At 49.3% G+C, this 16,930-nt stretch overlaps 1 pseudogene; it reads right to left on the reverse strand.

The window, feature by feature from the left end:
- The window catches only part of LOC108923194 (disks large homolog 4-like), a 34,089-nt pseudogene that overhangs the window by 7,361 nt on the left and 9,798 nt on the right, over nucleotides 1-16,930 (reverse strand).

Consider the following 16,930-nt stretch of genomic DNA (forward strand, 5'->3'; position numbering starts at 1 on the left):
CAGTCACCACGGTCGGTGTACCGCGTTTCTCCTGGGGAGTTTCACTGGCGGGAACCCAAGCTGGAATCACTCAAGACTTTGTGCAGATCTGGACTTCTGGACAAGCTGGTAGGCATGACATTCGTTGTGGGTGTGCTCAACATAATGGACAAGCGAACACAGCGGGCAAGTCGCTCGGATATGAGTCTGAAGCAGAGTGGAGCAACATGAGAAAAAGCAACTGCCAGAAATCACGGGGCTCTGACGCCACTGGCTGAGGCCAGGCAGAAATTCGGGTTCACAGGTCTTCTCAAAGTCTCAAAACAGGACCCCTCCAAGCCCTTTGGCACATTTGCTCTAAGCCTCCTGGACTGAATCACAATGACCAAAGTGTTTAAATGTCTCCCAATTTAAAAACTGGCATTTCATTTGCAGGACCGTTCTAAATGCCAATTTGGGAATGTGTGGACACCCTTTTGGAAGTTATTAGAAAGTGTAACATGATCAGACCCGTTGGCTGATCCAGAACCTGATGGCTCTGACCCTAAACCCTCACTGTACATACATAGGTGAACATTTCTGCAACTTCTCAGTGTGCTGTTTCTACCTGCTTGTTGCTGTGACCCTGTTCTGATTATAAAACCAACTAAAAAAGAAAGGGCAGCTTATCACTGAAGACCATAGACGTATGCCATGTATATCATGCATACCACATACACCATGTACACCACTTGGACCATGGAGACCATTTAGAGCATGTAGACCATGAAGACCATGGAGAATATATAAACCATGTAGGTGAAAAAGAGTTTCAGGCCAAAGGTGAAGCGAAGTGGTCTGATCAGCAGCACTGACATTGCACTACAGGAGACTGGCGAAGGTGCACAGCACAGCGAGAAGGGAAGGAACACCGGTGGAGCTCATCGGTGAGGAACACCAGTAGGGTCATCGCTGGAGCTACCTGAGTCGGCCGTCCTGGGCAGCTGCTCCTCCTGGGATAATTTTGGTGATGAAGATGCTTGAGTCATCACCAATGTGAGGGTTGTCTGTGCCCCCGGCGATGCTGAAGCCCAGACCTGATGTCCCCTACAGTCCCTCACACACACACACACACACACACACACACACGTGCACATACAAAATCACAACAGCAGAGAGGAAAACACAATACACAGAAACTGTCTTTTTCCAGCATCACGCACAGTTGCAATATGATGAACGAGTGGGACAACTAAGTGACAGAAAGACAGTTTTACCAGTTACTCTGTGTTTTACTCTGATTACCCTGCACGCAGAGCCTGAACATGATGGTTTCCAATGACAATCTGACCAGTGTTTGATCCGGTGGTCACTGATTTAATGATGATGATGATGATGATCACATGTGAACCATGTAAACCACCACCACCATCATCATCATCATCAGAAGCAGTGATCTGTTCATCATCCCCCTGGAACCACAAAGGTCTCATTTAAAACTGCTTCTTCCTCCTCAATGTCTCTGCTGACCAGAGCTGAAGGTATAACTCACAAACATGCAGGTTTGCCACTGGCCTCAGGTTGGTGTCTTACCCGCTCCAGCGTGATCTCCTCGTACTCCACCTCTCCGTCGGTCCCGTTCACCTAACGCACAGAGACAGAGAGACAGACGGGGGGGGGTGTTCAAAGATCAGTGAGTAGAAGCAGCCGTTTGTGGAAAGAGGGTTATGGTTAAATATCTGGGCTGAAACAAGTGAGAGAGAAAATGCCCCACACACACAACACACACACAACACACACACTACACACGCACAACATACACTCAACAGACACCGATGCACACTCAAAGGACACTCAACACATGTGACTGCATGGAACACTGCAGAGAAACACTCACAACAACAAACACAAAGAGAGAACTCCATAGACACACATACACACACAAACACGCGAGCCTACAGGCACTTGAACCAGGTTTCCTCCCCCGACACAAGTAGAAGCACGGCACAAAAATGCACCCCCTGCTTTGACCGCGCAGAAGTACGGCCACTCGGCCCTTTGAAGGTGTGGCTCTATATGGACACCACAGACCTGTTAGTGATAGAGACGACGGAGAGAGAGCAGAGCTCGTCCAGGTGCCCCACTCACACCCCCTCCCCTACCACCACCACCACCGCCACCCAGGAGGCTGAGGGACGCAGAGGTGGACAGAGATCCAAAGAGAACAGAGATGAAGGATGAACAGAGGGAAAAATAGTGAAAGAGAAATGCAGGAACATCTTTGGGTTGTTATTGCTCTGACTGGTGTGTGTGTGTGTGTATGAGAAACCAAGAAGAACACCTGCCAAAGCTTTCGGTTTGTAGAAGGGGGCAGGAAGTGTAGCAGGTCTCACGGTTACATGGCGGCACAGTGCTGCCGTGCTGAGAACACATTTAGTGTCAAGGAGCAGAGGACAGCGGGCCAAGTGGCCCAGGTGCGAGCTGAGGTCTTCGCTGCGCCTGTAAAGTGCTCGTTCCCGGAATCCAACCTTCGCACCGCATGAGACGAACCGCACGGATGAGGAGAAGAAACTCCGGAGCATTGACCACGCAACTGGCTGAGGTTGCGTCACTCCCAGGCTGGTCTACACAGCACATGCCCCACGCCACGAGCCACACGGCACATGGCACGCAGCACGGCTCTGAGTCTGAAGTGCCGGGGAAGCGGAGAAACGGCGTGCTGTTTGTAAGGCTCTCGCCCTGTGCGTCTCCTACTAAGAACCTCCAAAGAGAAACTCTTCTCTCGCTGCGTGGAGCAAACAAAGGAGCAAGAGGTCGTGGAGACGTGTAAGAGACCAGGTCAGCGATCCCAGCGGTGGCTCCTGCCAGGTTACGCACATCCTTTCTTTGAGAGATACGAGCCCCATAGGGCACTGCTGCCACGTGCAGATGAGGTGGTGGAGGTGCAGCTGGCGCCAGAACAAGGGCTGTGAGCGCAGTATTACTGCAGCGACGCCGCCCAACGGCCCCAACGCACACATGCCGGAAAAGCCCGGAAGGATATTTGCGCTCAGAAAGGGGCCATTGGACGGTAGATCGCTGGCAGAGACCGGGGACATCCTGCACAACATCATCGTCGGAGCAAACCCTGGAAAGGGGGGAGAGAGCAGAGAGCAGCGGCAGACACGGCGGAGGAGAGTGAGGATCCTCTGTGACCGTCAACGAACACGAGCTGCTGCCTTCATCAAGAGGCTAAATGGCCCTGAGGAAGCGGGGCGATGCGGCAGCGTGGAGACGCACAGTGTGTGTGAGCAGAAGGCAGACAGAGACAGAAAGGAAAGAAACAGCGAGAGCAGAAGAAGTGGAAGGACCGAGAGCAACCAAACGAAGACCATCAGAAACACAGAGAAGGAAGATTACAGGAAAGAGAGAGGTGACAGAAAGAAAGAAAGAAAGAAAGAAAGAAAGAAAGAAAAGGAGAAATATAATCCTTACGTAGGGAGAGCCATCAAGAGTTTCAGTGTTAACAACCACTGGAGGGGTGTGAGCCTGGAGGGGGAGACACAACAGAGACAGAATAAACAAAAGACGTCCGTTAGACCACCGCGCCAGCAGGGGGAGCCAAAGCACCAGTGGAGGAGGACCTTGGTGAAACGATACTGCCCCCCCAGCAGGGCTCGGAGAAGAGCCAAAACCACCGTTCTTTCAGTTCTGTCTTCCTCCCAGTGCTGAGATGGCTGTAAAAACACACACAAAAATGTGCACAAACAAACACACACACGCACACACACACACACGCACACAGACCCATTCCTTCATCTCTTCACGCTTCTACAATGTGTTTTTCTTCCTGGGACTGAAACCTACACCCTTCAGAACAGCCTTCAGCACTGTGGCTGAAGGCCCTGCAGGTTACAGATCCTTGGAGGACCATATGGGTCAGTGGAGATCTTGATCACTCAGGTTTCCCTTCTCACTACAATGGTACAGTATTAAATTTCATTCAATTACAGTCAAGAGCAGATATTGTGAAATAAGTTTGGAAAATCTGTAAATAAACAGATGAGTAGTGACTTCACTCAGTTTCTTTTACCTGTTCACTGACTGAACCTCCATCTCTCCTCCTAGACCTCCTCATCTCCAGCTGGAACGTTCAATCTCCTCCCGGAGCTCTTCCTGTCCACCACACCTCTCACCTTCCACCCCAAGGTACCCATGGTACAGATTGCCATCAGCTTGTTCTTGTCTCTCTCCCAAAGGCCAGAAGATGATCACAGTGAGGTCCTGATGCTCTCCATATTGTCACCACAGTCATCACACACTTTCAGTTCATGTATGATGCTCTATTAGAAAAATACACTTGGGACTTTCCTGGCAGATTCACTGGCTTCTCCACCTTCTCACTGCTTCACACTAACCACTCTTCAGAAAAATAAGGTTGCCAAGGTGACTGAAGAGGCATGTAGCTGCATGGACACACACACACACACACACACACACACACACACACACACACACGCACACACAAAGTGTGGCCCACAGTGGAAAACACACAACCCCAAATCACGTACACTGCTCATGTGCACTGTGGAAAGGTGTCCAACTGCTGCCTGTTCCTCTGTCCCGCCCCGTCCACATTTCCAGTACAGGTCAACTCCAGGTAACAGAGCTCACCTCCAGGACAGGTGAACTCCAGGTGACAGAGCACACCTCCAGGACAGGTGAACTCCAGGTAACAGAGCACACCTCCAGTACAGGTGAACTCCAGGTAACAGAGCTCACCTCCAGTACAGGTGAACTCCAGGTAACAGAGCTCACCTCCAGGACAGGTGAACTCCAGGTGACAGAGCACACCTCCAGTACAGGTGAACTCCAGGTAACAGAGCTCACCTCCAGGACAGGTGAACTCCAGGTAACAGAGCTCACCTCCAGGACAGGTGAACTCCAGGTGACAGAGCACACCTCCAGGACAGGTGAACTCCAGGTAACAGAGCACACCTCCAGTACAGGTGAACTCCAGGTAACAGAGCTCACCTCCAGCACAGGTGAACTCCAGGTGACAGAGCTCACCTCCAGTACAGGTGAACTCCAGGTAACAGAGCTCACCTCCAGGACAGGTCAACTCCAGGTGACAGAGCACACCTCCAGGACAGGTGAACTCCAGGTAACAGAGCACACCTCCAGTACAGGTCAACTCCAGGTAACAGAGCTCACCTCCAGTACAGGTCAACTCCAGGTAACAGAGCTCACCTCCAGCACAGGTGAACTCCAGGTGACAGAGCACACCTCCAGTACAGGTCAACTCCAGGTGAACCTCGATTCCATTCAGACATAACACCCAAGACCAGTGAAACACAACAGTGCAGTTAAAAAAAAAAGAAACTGTTACATTTGTATCAATTTTGACATAAAAACATATCTGGTTAACAAAAGTGGAGTGCTTTAAATTAATTTACTTGGAAATTCACACATTTATTATTCTGATTTATTTACAGGCACTGGTTTTACACTCTCTAGCGGTAAACTGTAACTGTATGTACCAGTAACAGTACAGGCACACGAAACAGCACAGGATCATTAACTGACTTTGGAGTGTTTTGATGTAAAGATTTACTGACGAAGAAAAAGACAGAGCGACCGCTAGCAAACCACAGGATATCCATCATATTTCACCAAAAATCTACACAATGACACCCCAAAAAACGGAATTCTGCACCACTCAAAACGAAGCAGTGACCGAGCGTGAACGACTCCCTCTGGGGGTGAGAGAAGAAGCTTCTCCGGCATCATCATCATCATCTCACACACATTTTCAGAACCGCTTGTCCCATACGGGGTCACGGGGAACCGGAGCCTAACCCGGTAACACAGGGCGTAAGGCCGGAGGGGGAAGGGGACACACCCAGGACGGGACGCCAGTCCGCCGCAAGGCACCCCAAGCGGGACTCGAACCCCAGACCCACTGGAGAGCAGGACTGTGGTCCAACCCACTGCGCCACCGCGCCCCTACTCGTCATCATCTCTTCATCTCTAAATCATTATAATCTCTCCAGTCCCCACTCTCCAGTTGGCCCTGCACCTTCGAGCTGGTGCTCCTTCCACTCCCTTCTTCTGTGTAACACCCCCCCCCCACCTCCACATCTCTCTCTCATCATTCATTAGGAACTTTCATCTAAGCACAACTTACCAGCTGTTTCTGAAGCTTGTTAGGTTTTCTACAGTCTTCCGTGCAGGTTATTCCACACATTCCTTCAAAAAGTATCTGTCTGTTTCCTCAGAAAAGCACTGCGGTGGCACTGAACTTCTGGAAGTCTCCCCTGTTTCTTCTGCAAGAAATTTGACTGCTGTTGTTATCATCCAGTATGGCTTCCAACCTTCTGGAAGGGGAGGGGACACACCCAAGCTGGGATGCCAGTCCATCAGAAGGCACCCCAAGCAGGACTCGAACCCCAGCCCCGCCAGAGAGCGGGAGCCGGCCAAGGCCACTGCTCCAACCGTGCCGATAGCACAGTGCCTTTGGATCCACAGGTTGCAGGTTCAACCCCTTCATTTGGCTGTAGTACCCTTTGAGTAAGGGAGTTACCCTAAAATTGCTCCAGTAACATAACCCAGCTGTAGAAAAAGGTAAATAATTATAGGTACACTAACACTGTAAGTCAATTTGGAGAAAAGTGTCAGCTGAATGAGTAAATGTAAATCTACAGTGTATCATTAGTGTATATACAGTACGTAAATGTTCTACAAATAGTGAAAGTCTCTCCTGCAGCCCCTCACTAAATTCAAGACCATCGACAGAGACACAACTTGTTTCACAGATAAGAGCCACACAGCTTTTTTTCCTTTCTTCCTTGAAAACGGCACAATTTTTTGGTCTCCTGACTCTTCGGTGATCACATACAGCCTGAGAAACCCTTGAGAAGCAGGGCTGGATATTTACCGCATTGATCACTCAGTGAATGAAGGAGTGAAATTCTATTCTGGAATAAACGCAGGAACACAAAGGGCGCCAGGTGGCATCGTAAAGATGACGGCATGAAACACTCCTGAGACACACACAACAAACCGAATATACGTGAACAGCACACTTTTTCAGCCACAATACTGTGCGGTCATGAATTTACCAAACAAACTGCTAACCAGCTCATTTCCAGAAGTGCTCATAATGTTTAAGGACAACAGGAATGGAAAATGAGTGCAAAACCAAGGTAAACCAAGGTACAGTGGAACTGGAGGTAAAGTCCTGCAGAACGCTGACAGTGAGTGAGAACATGGATGTAACTCAGTAACACTGACCAGATGACCAACGGTCATGACCCTTAATTGCAGACATATGTGAGGAAGACACCATTGAGCTTGTCAGGACAGTCTGACTATGAGAGTCCTAACAGTGAGACGATGATTCACAGCCAGAACGAGGAAAAACCCTCCCGAAGAGGCACTATGGCTCCACCGACAAGATGATCGAAGGCTCCGGGTCGAGAGATGCTTACCAGAGTGGACGCTGCGGACGTGTAGAGAGGGGTGTGGCCAGTGGACATCAACACCGGCTGCAAAACACCACAGCAGGAGACAGTAGGGTGAATGGAAGGAAAAGGCCACGGCGTCGCACAGAGCCGCGCTGAAGCCAGTCGTCACTCATCAGTCACCAGCTGACTCCAAAGCAACACTAAGAAATGAGAGATGGCCTGATGAGCAGTGACGAGGAATGACAAAAAGGGGGGATTGTGGTGAAAGACAGACAAGCGTAGCACCGCGACGGGACGTCATGATTAACCTGGGAGGACCCAAAAACAGAACACATAGAGCACTGTGCTGTAGTAGAAAAGTAAAAAACTCTGGGGGTCCAAGCGCCAGTAGCTGACCTCCCATGAGTCTTCTAGGTTAAAAAAAGACACACGCACATAAAAGCCGCTTATCCCAAGTGGGGCTGCAGCGAGCTGGAGCCTAACCCAGCAACACAGGTCACAAGGCTGGAGGAGGGGGGGAAACACACCCAGGATGGGATGCCAGTCCATCATGAGGCACCCCAAGCAGGACTTGAACCCCAGACCCACCAGAGAGCAGGACCCGGTCAAACCTGCTGTGCCACCACGCCCCCTGCAGGTTAAAAAAGACTTTTAAGTCCATTTACAACAGAGAGTAACATTCATTTTCCTACATTTAATTTTAAAGATGTGCTGCCGCTTTCAGGGAGTCACAGGGACCCCTCACTTAACGGACAGGAATCACTTGTTATGGATCGAATAACTGCAATATTTTCTCGAGAAACACTTTTCATAACCAGGTCTGCAGAACAACACATGTGGGATGCCATATAGAGGGGACCATCTGTACAGCTGCTTGGTACTATGTTTGAAGAAGAAGAAGAAGAAGAAGAAGAAGAAGAAGAAGAAGAAGAAGAAGAAGAAGAAGAAGAAGCAGAAGAAAGAATGTTACCCATACCCAGCACGGTAGCGCTGCTGTCTCACAGCATGTGGGTGGTGTGAGAGGACATGGGTTCAATCCCCGCTCAGTCTGTGTGGAGTTTGCATGTTCTCCCTGTGTCTGCATGGGTTTCCTCTCGAAGCTCTGGTTTCCTGCCACACTCCAAAGACATTATTCTGGTACATTGGTGACTAAATCACCCACAGTGTTTCAGGCTCATGGAGAGTGTGTTCCATTGTAAGTACTGTACAGTACTAGCAGTGTAAGTTACCCTGGTGAATAAGGTGTGTGGGCTGATAACACTACACAGAGTTCATTGGAAGTTGCTTTGGACAAAACTGTCTGCTAAGTGAAGTAATGTAAATGGAAACAGTGCATCAGCTCCATGCTGAGAAGAGGGGGGCATTTCCTCCATGAACACGTGGGGGCGCTGGTGCATCGCACAAAACTCTGCGTGTGGCCCATGTGATATTAAGACTAAAATTCCTGATGAAGCTCTCAGTCTGCAAGAGGAAAAATGTCCAGCATGCATCACTATACAGTGTTGGTCCTTGTCCATAATGTGAGAGAACAGCAGGAGGAGCACCAGTGGAGGGGGAATTGTGTGTGTGTGAGAGATTCACAGAAGGAACCAGTGAGGCACTGAACTGCTCAGCTGCAGCCGGGTGTGAAGGAGGACCTGTGAGGGTCTCAACCCTCAGAGACTGATGTGATACAAGGGATAGCTGGAAATGTAGTGGTTAGAGCTGCTGCCTTTAGACCCTAAAGTTATAGGTTCAAATCCCACCTCCAGCTGTAGTGCCCTTGAGCAAGATACTTACCCTAAATTGCTCTAGTAAAATTACCAGCTGTGTAAATGGGTTAATAGTTGTAAAAACAATACCATATCAATGTAAGTCACTTTAGAGAAAAGTGTTAGAGAAATGGATTAATGTAAACAAAGAAGAGTGGAGAGCTCACAGTTAGTGGTGGCACAAATCAAGTTCACAATTATTGCTTATTTATCTGACTCATTGATCCAACTTGACTCACAATGTTTGTACACTGAGCCGCTCACCCTGATTTAGCTATCTATTTGGCAGGGTCATTTTTACTCAGGGTGAGTACTGTTGCAAAATTTAGGACTCGAACCCAGGTTGTTCCAGAGTACAGCAGTTTCATTAAAAGCAGCAAAATGTTTTCCAGTGAACTGGATCGACAAAACAGGGAAGGTTGAAGAAACACAAGCAAGAATAACTGGAATGAACAGGTGATGTCCTCGCTACGTGTGTGTGTGTGTGTGTGTGTGTGTGTTTTGAGGTGCACAGCCATACCTTGATGGGCGACAGGTGTGTGTGGGGGGCGTAGCCATGTGTTCCATCTAGAGGGGTCAGGCTCTTGTTGCTCACATGCATCAGCTCTCCGCTCTTCCCGGGGGCCAGGTGGGCGGGGCTGTGCTCCAGTGGGGGGGTCTCCTCATCCTGGTACCTGTATTTCTGAACAACAAGACAGAGAGCTCAGCACAACATCATGGGTGAGCAGAGACATTAAAATTTATTCATTAAAAGGTACCTTTCCTCCAAAGCAACTTTCAGTGAACACTGTGCAGTGTTCCCAACACACACCTTTCTTACCAGGGTAGTTTACACTGCTAGATACACTACTTACAATGAGTCACTCATTCATAAACTAGTGAAACACACTTTCTTTCTCACACTGCAGGTGACTTTATAGTCACCAGTCCATCTGAACAGCATGTTGTTGGACTGTGAGAGGAAACCAGAGCACCTGGAGAGAACATGTGAACTCCACACAGACTAAGTGGGGATCCAACCCACGTCCCCTCACACCACCCAGGTGCTGTGAGACAGGAGCTCTTCTGGCTGTGCCACCACACCACCCTTGTGATGACCAGCTGGACTTGAGAGGTACACATGAGGACAGCCTGCAGGGGTGTCTTTACCGGGACAGGTGTTAAACGCACACACTTGACGAGAGGGATGTTCCACCGCAGCTTCTGTAGGAACTGATTTGCTTTCTCTTCACACCTTTAATCTGAAACCGACCACTGCAGACAATGACTTTTGGCCCCTGTTGGAGGTGAAGCCTGGTACAGGGCACCACATCTGCAACCCTGCACCATAACCCTAACCCTAACCCTGCACCACCCTGTGTGTGTGTGTGTGTGTGTGTGTGTGTGTGTGTGTGTGTGTGTGTGTCAGTCACGTTCTGAAAGGTGGCAAGAGAACGATGTGCTGCAGGGAGACACAGGGTCAAAAGCAGAAGGTGAGAAAATGAGGGAGGGAAAGGAGGCGGATTAGAGAACGTCCAGCAGACGTGCTCTACAGGAAGGGGACATGTCCCATGTTGTCCTGGAGGTGCACAGAGAAGACACACTGCGTGTAGCGCTCGTTTCAGATGGTGTTTCATCTCTAAACAGATGTCAGCCTTGTCTGGACACACATAGAGGACCACGTCCAGCCATTTCCTACAATCATACCCTGGAATCAGTGCCATAGGCGTGTCCGCACACACACACACACACACACACACACACACACATACTCTGGTTAAACCTGTACACTCTTCAAACAGACACAACTTCAGCGGGTGGGATGTGAAGTTTTCATGGAAGAGTTGGTTTTGAGATGTCAGGTGAACACAGTACAGCGCATTCTGACCAGGGATTGGAGGAGACATCTCCACCATGTCATCCTTCACTAACACAGAGGCAGAAACTCAAAGAAAACATTAGGGCTGGAACACATGTCCACTTGGTTCCGTGTTCAGATCTACCCCACTAGGAAACACGAGTTTTGACACATACCTTTCCTAAAGCAACTTACTTTGTGGCTCCATCATATGGACAGGTCATATAACACACAGGTGTGTGTCCCACATGGAGCCCAGAGTCCTGCTGACTGAACTGCAAAGACACACAGGTGTTCCCAGCAGGGCAGATGGGAACTGGAGCCCAGGAGTGCAGGGGGTGTCCAGGCTCAGGACACAGAAGACAAATGGGAAGACAGGGGGTCCAGTGGAGCGGTGCTGATAGAAGGCCTGATATCAGATCCCCTCTGAGGGGGCTGGGAGTGGCGATGAAGCTCAGCATTTACATTGTTAATGTCCTCAAGATGATGCACTGGCATGAAACTCCAAACACATGAAGGATGTGGTTCAGGTTTCTGCCCTTAATACCATCAGCCATCAAACCATCCATGAAATTGTCCTTTTGGCCAGAGGTCTCCCTAGAACCCCAACAGAAGGAGTGATGAGTGCAGTGGGGACCTGGACCACACAGTACATTCCGGAAAGAGACCAGGATTGCAGAAAATAAAGAAGGAAAAATGTCAGTCAAGCCTGTGCCATACAGTAGATGATACCAAATGGGCCCAGGAAGCAGACCAAACTAATGGACCAAACATAAGCGTATTGTGTACCCTAACCCTAACCCTAACCCTAACACACACACACACACACACACACACGCACCATTTCCCTTGCCCCTGTCTCCCAGGCTGAGGACACTTGACACCTGCTATTTTAAGTGCATCTGAAGAACAGAGCTACATGAATACTATATAGGCTGTCACACTTTTTCACTTCCTGTTGCTGAGATGAGTCCAAAGGACGACAAGAGGAACTGAATCTTCACGTCTCACTACATCCATCACGACTTGTGTAGTGGAGCTGTTATTAATGAAATACTGTGAAAATTCTGGTTTCCTAATGACAGACACTCCAACGCACACACCGCAGCGACCATTTGGACGGACAGAAAGACACAAATACTGTCCACTTTTACGATATTTCTTGGATTCAGACAGAGGCACCTGCCAGGTAAACGGCTGTGATTTATTTACGTCGAATGTGAGAATCAACACGACTGAAGTCGTAGAGAGCTGGAGAAGAGCGCTTGAACACATCAATCACTTAGTGCCGCAGCATCAGCAAAATAACTCTCGTTTGATTTTACATGATATAAAGACCAATAGAGTATATCTTTATTGAACAAGTAAGATGTTCAGTGAAGTTCACCTACAGGATAAGGGTGGGGCTTTCAGTACAAATCATTTTGAGTGACGTGCCCTTTGAGACGTGTCCACTCAGAGACGTTTCCACGTTGTGATTTCCACAACTGGTCGAGTTCCACACAGACAAATGACACGGTCATGGAGAGAAGTGGAGTGGGTCTCACAGTGGACCGGGTGCCTGCGGGGTGACGAAGAACTTGTCCATCTAAGTAACCGAAGTCCCTCAGCCGCTTGGCCGCCCCACACTGCGACGGGCAGATCCGTAGCTGCACTGAACTTCCTGTCTCTCGCTGTCTCATTCCTGCTTTCCTCCATTGCTCTCTGGATGTGTCCTCCTCTTGCCATCCCTCTGCTCACCGTCTGTTATCCCCTGAGCCCACCACCCCGGCCATGTCCTTCTTTCACTCTTCCCATTTCCCTGCTTGCTTCCTTCACCATCTCCTGCTTGTTCCCACGTTGTCATGGAAACAATGGCTCTGATAGCTTGGTTGCCAGGCAACTGACATCACTAGTAGGGGCACATGAAGATAAAAGTCTGAAACAAATGACAAGAGCAAAGAACGGGGAATACGGGATTTATGAATGCGCACGCACGCACGTGTACGTGTGTGTGTGTGTGTGTGTGTGTGTGTGTGTGTGTGTGTGTTATGTCCAGAGCATTATATAGAGCAACAGACTGGAAGCGACATGCTGTCAGGATGTCATGTGCCCTCATCATTGGAATTATGTAGTTCACTCCCCCACTAAAGCACATGTGCTTGGAGACACAAAGATACACACTCAAAATGTCACTAGCATTTCCTCCTCATGTGTATCAGCACCACGTTTGTGTAGTTCTCCATCCAGACCATTCACCTGTCCAGCACCATGCAGACCATTCGCAAGTGCTGATCCAAGTTGTTTGGCGAACCTGAGAAGGCCCGGCAGTGACACACCTGGAAGCGGGAGGGAAACGCGAACTCCAGGGATCCTCTAGCGCTGTATGACGCACAGGGTGCAGCTTTCAGGGAATCGGTGAAAAACAGAGCGTTTTTTAGCAATCCCTGCAGCTCTCCAGCCTCTCGGCTGTTGCATCCGCTTCAGGTGTCAGTGACGGACTTCAGTTCCCACAGTTAAGTCGGAGACAAAGAGGAATCCCGAACGGTCCCTCGCTCCAACACAGAGCCCTGAGCCTTGGACTAGAAAGCCGTGTTCCTGTAGCATCAATGGAAACACATTTCTGCACTGAAATGCTGCCTGTCGCTCCTTTTTATATTTAGTCTCACTGCTCTTTCCACTTCCTCAGATTACTTAGATTGTACGATGAGTGTAGTATTTATTGCATTTTCTTCCCGCTTTGCACTTACTCTGTTCCCGTAACACCGCAGTACTTCAGTGTCCAGTAATTTATTGAGCCTGAATGAGTGTTCATATTGTCACATTCCTTATGCTGTACGTGCAGATGTACTCCGCCACTCGAGCGTCACCTTCGGGCATCTCGAAGCCAGGTTCATCGAAGTCCGCCTGCGAGATGTCTGTGGCGCTGGACAGCCCCCCCAACCCCCGTAATTGTGAGTAATAGAGTGCAGTCACTTGGTGCCGCTAGGGGACAGTGTGTGAAGCTAAAGCAGCAGTATCGGGCAGTAAGAGAGCACACACTGCACAGCTTCACACACCACCGCAGCATGTGACCGCACCATCCCTGGAAACATACACGCAGTATTACTGCGACGGCCCCTCACACCTGGCGACGACCGGTCGCTCTGCATGTCACCGCTCCCAGGTGGGAGGAGCGGTTTGAGAGAATCAATAACTGAATGTGTGAAGGACAAAGAGAAATCCCGCATAGTGCCAGAGTGCTGAAAAAAGTTACTGCCGAGCGACTGAGAGCGAGAGGCAGCTCCACCTTCACGAGACTCCGCCTTCACCCTACACAGCCTTACCTTCACACGTTCGTTGAGCAGACGCTTTTCTCCAAAGCGACAGACATCTCAGAGAACGATACAAAGAGTGCAGAAGGAGAGATCCGGATGCAGACACATAATTCTCAAGGATCTCGTAACTCCTTCGACCTAAACAACCTTGAGGGTTCACCATCCTCGACCCATAGTACCTTCCATCCTCTTATATATTCATCCTTCTCCACCCTCAATGCTGAACCCCCCCACACCTTCAGCATCAGCAGCACTCAGCGTTTTGTTTACTGCTTCGTACCATCAGCGCCACACTTTGCAATAGAAGTCGTCGTCGTTTGGCGCCATCAAGCTGATGTTGGCTCTTTTCAGCCACATGGATTTCCTCTAAAACTTCTGTCTGGTTGTGTTTCAGCCACTGTGACTGCAATTGAGCCCATGCACATGGTTGCTGCTCATCCTCCTCTTTCTCCTCCAACTTTTCCAGAGTTCACCATCTTTTTGACGTGTTCGAAAAGTGATAACCTCAGGCCCATCATTCTGTACTTCCAGGGACAGTCCTGGTTTGATTTAACGCAACATCCACCTGTTTGTTTTCCTTGTTCTCCGTGTTTTCCCCAAGGCACAATAAGGAGCACACTTTATACGAGTGGTTTCATGCTTCCATTAGCGATGCTGGGCACAGGAATCACACTAAAACATGTGAGCTGTCAACAGGGAATGATGGGAAGGAATGACTTTCTATCACTCTGTCAGCGTGTTTTGCTAACACGCAGACGCACATGAAGTGCGGCATCTGGTCTGTAGCGTCCTCTGCCTGTCAGCGTCAGTGTGACAGCTACACTGTGACGGAGCTCAGTCTGAATGTCAACTGACAAATGAGTGGATTGTTTTCCATAAGAGGGGGTGCGGTGGCGCAGTGGGTTGGACTGCAGTCCTACTCTCCAGTGGGTCTGGGGTTCGAATCCCGCTTGGGGTGCCTTGCGGCGGACTGGCGTCCCGTCCTGGGTGTGTCCCCTCCCCCTCTGGCCTTACGCCCTGTGTTGCCGGGTTAGGCTCCGGTTCCCCGTGACCCCGTAAGGGACAAGTGGTTCTGAAAATGTGTGTGTGTGTTTTCCATAATTCATGCACATTGATAAACGCAGACATTTTACTGGATCTGTTTTGCCTTTTCAAAGCCCAATTCAAGTGGAAGCAATGGAAGAGTGTCAGTGTGTATCAGTCAGCGAGTTGCCCACTGAATTACACACACCTTAACTGTGGTTACAAACAAGAGTCAACATCAGCACAAATGACTTTGGATCCAGTCCCTAGTACTCTGAAGTTTCCCACTGTGTGCGTGTGTGTGTGTATACTGTGCACTATATGCTGTACACACCGTGGTGTATCCAACACTGTAAGTGCGCTTAGGTGAAAAGGTGTGGGTTAAGTACTAAGTCACTTTGGAGAAAACAGTGTGCTAAATGAATAAATTATCAAAGTGTCTCCAAGTGATTCTGTGGCTGCGCCGGGAGCCGTTATTCCTAATAACAAAGCGACGATAAATAACAAAATCCGCCACCATCTACAAATCCCAGGTGGACCAACAATCTCTGCTCTCTCCACTCTTGGTGATTTAAGGTGTCGCTCGAATCCTCCAAATTGGTCGCACCTGGTGCTTGTTTCCTCCTCGGGAGCCCACGCCAGGTGTGGCTGCAAGTCCGGCTGGGGAGCGGACGTGACTGCCTGTCACGTGGCAATTATCGCACCGTGGGCTCCTTGCGTGCTGTGAAATGCACGGTTGTTCTCCCAGAGCCGTGCATCACTTTGGGGAAAAGCACCTGCTAAATGAATGCATGTAAATCTGCACAACCAAAGATTTTCAGGTGTCCCAGTTCAGAGGTTTGAACCAACAACCTTCACATTACACATCTGTGTGCTTCCTTAACTGCTGTCCCCATTACTCACAGCTACAACAATACCGACAGAGTAATGGCAGTATTGAGTAATGACATTTTAAAAGGACTTTGATGAAGAGAACGTAGCCACACCACCAGCGCAGCGGGGAGACGTTGCAAAAAGGACTCAGTTCTCCAAAGTGCTGGTCATGACACACTGAATGGCACGCGTTCCGAGCTGCGTGGTGAGGCCCTTTGCTCCTTTACTAAGTATCCCACAGAAATGTTCTCCGCGTGTCCTGTCTGAGGAAACCCGCTGGAGCTCCCTGGCTGAGCGACTGACTTCCATTCTGTTTATAGTCTCAGCAGCTCACACTCTCGTCAGAGAGAGAGAGACAAAGGAGGGGAAGGACTTTGAGTGAAGAAGGAAAAGTTGAGTAAAACATAACTCGTACCGATTTCTCCCCGATTCATCGATCGTATTACTCAATACATCTTGAACGTGCAGCAGTGTGTGACATGGTGGGAAAAACGGAAGGCTTCACTGCATTACAGGGACACTGGTGGGCGGAGGGGGAGAGAAAGGTGGCTTTAGAGAGATGAGTGACTTCCCAATAGAGAGCTGAGAGACAAGCGAGGGAGACAGCAGAGGGGTCTTCATTTATAACTACATGTATCAGCAAAAGTCATTTCATTTATCTGACACTTTTCTCCAAAGCGACTTACTGTGCAATGTTAAGGTTACAGTTATTACAGTTACAAACTTACAATTCTTTACCCTTTCATG

This window comes from Scleropages formosus, chromosome 13 (genome assembly GCF_900964775.1).
Source record: "Scleropages formosus chromosome 13, fSclFor1.1, whole genome shotgun sequence".
Classification (NCBI taxonomy): domain Eukaryota; kingdom Metazoa; phylum Chordata; class Actinopteri; order Osteoglossiformes; family Osteoglossidae; genus Scleropages; species Scleropages formosus.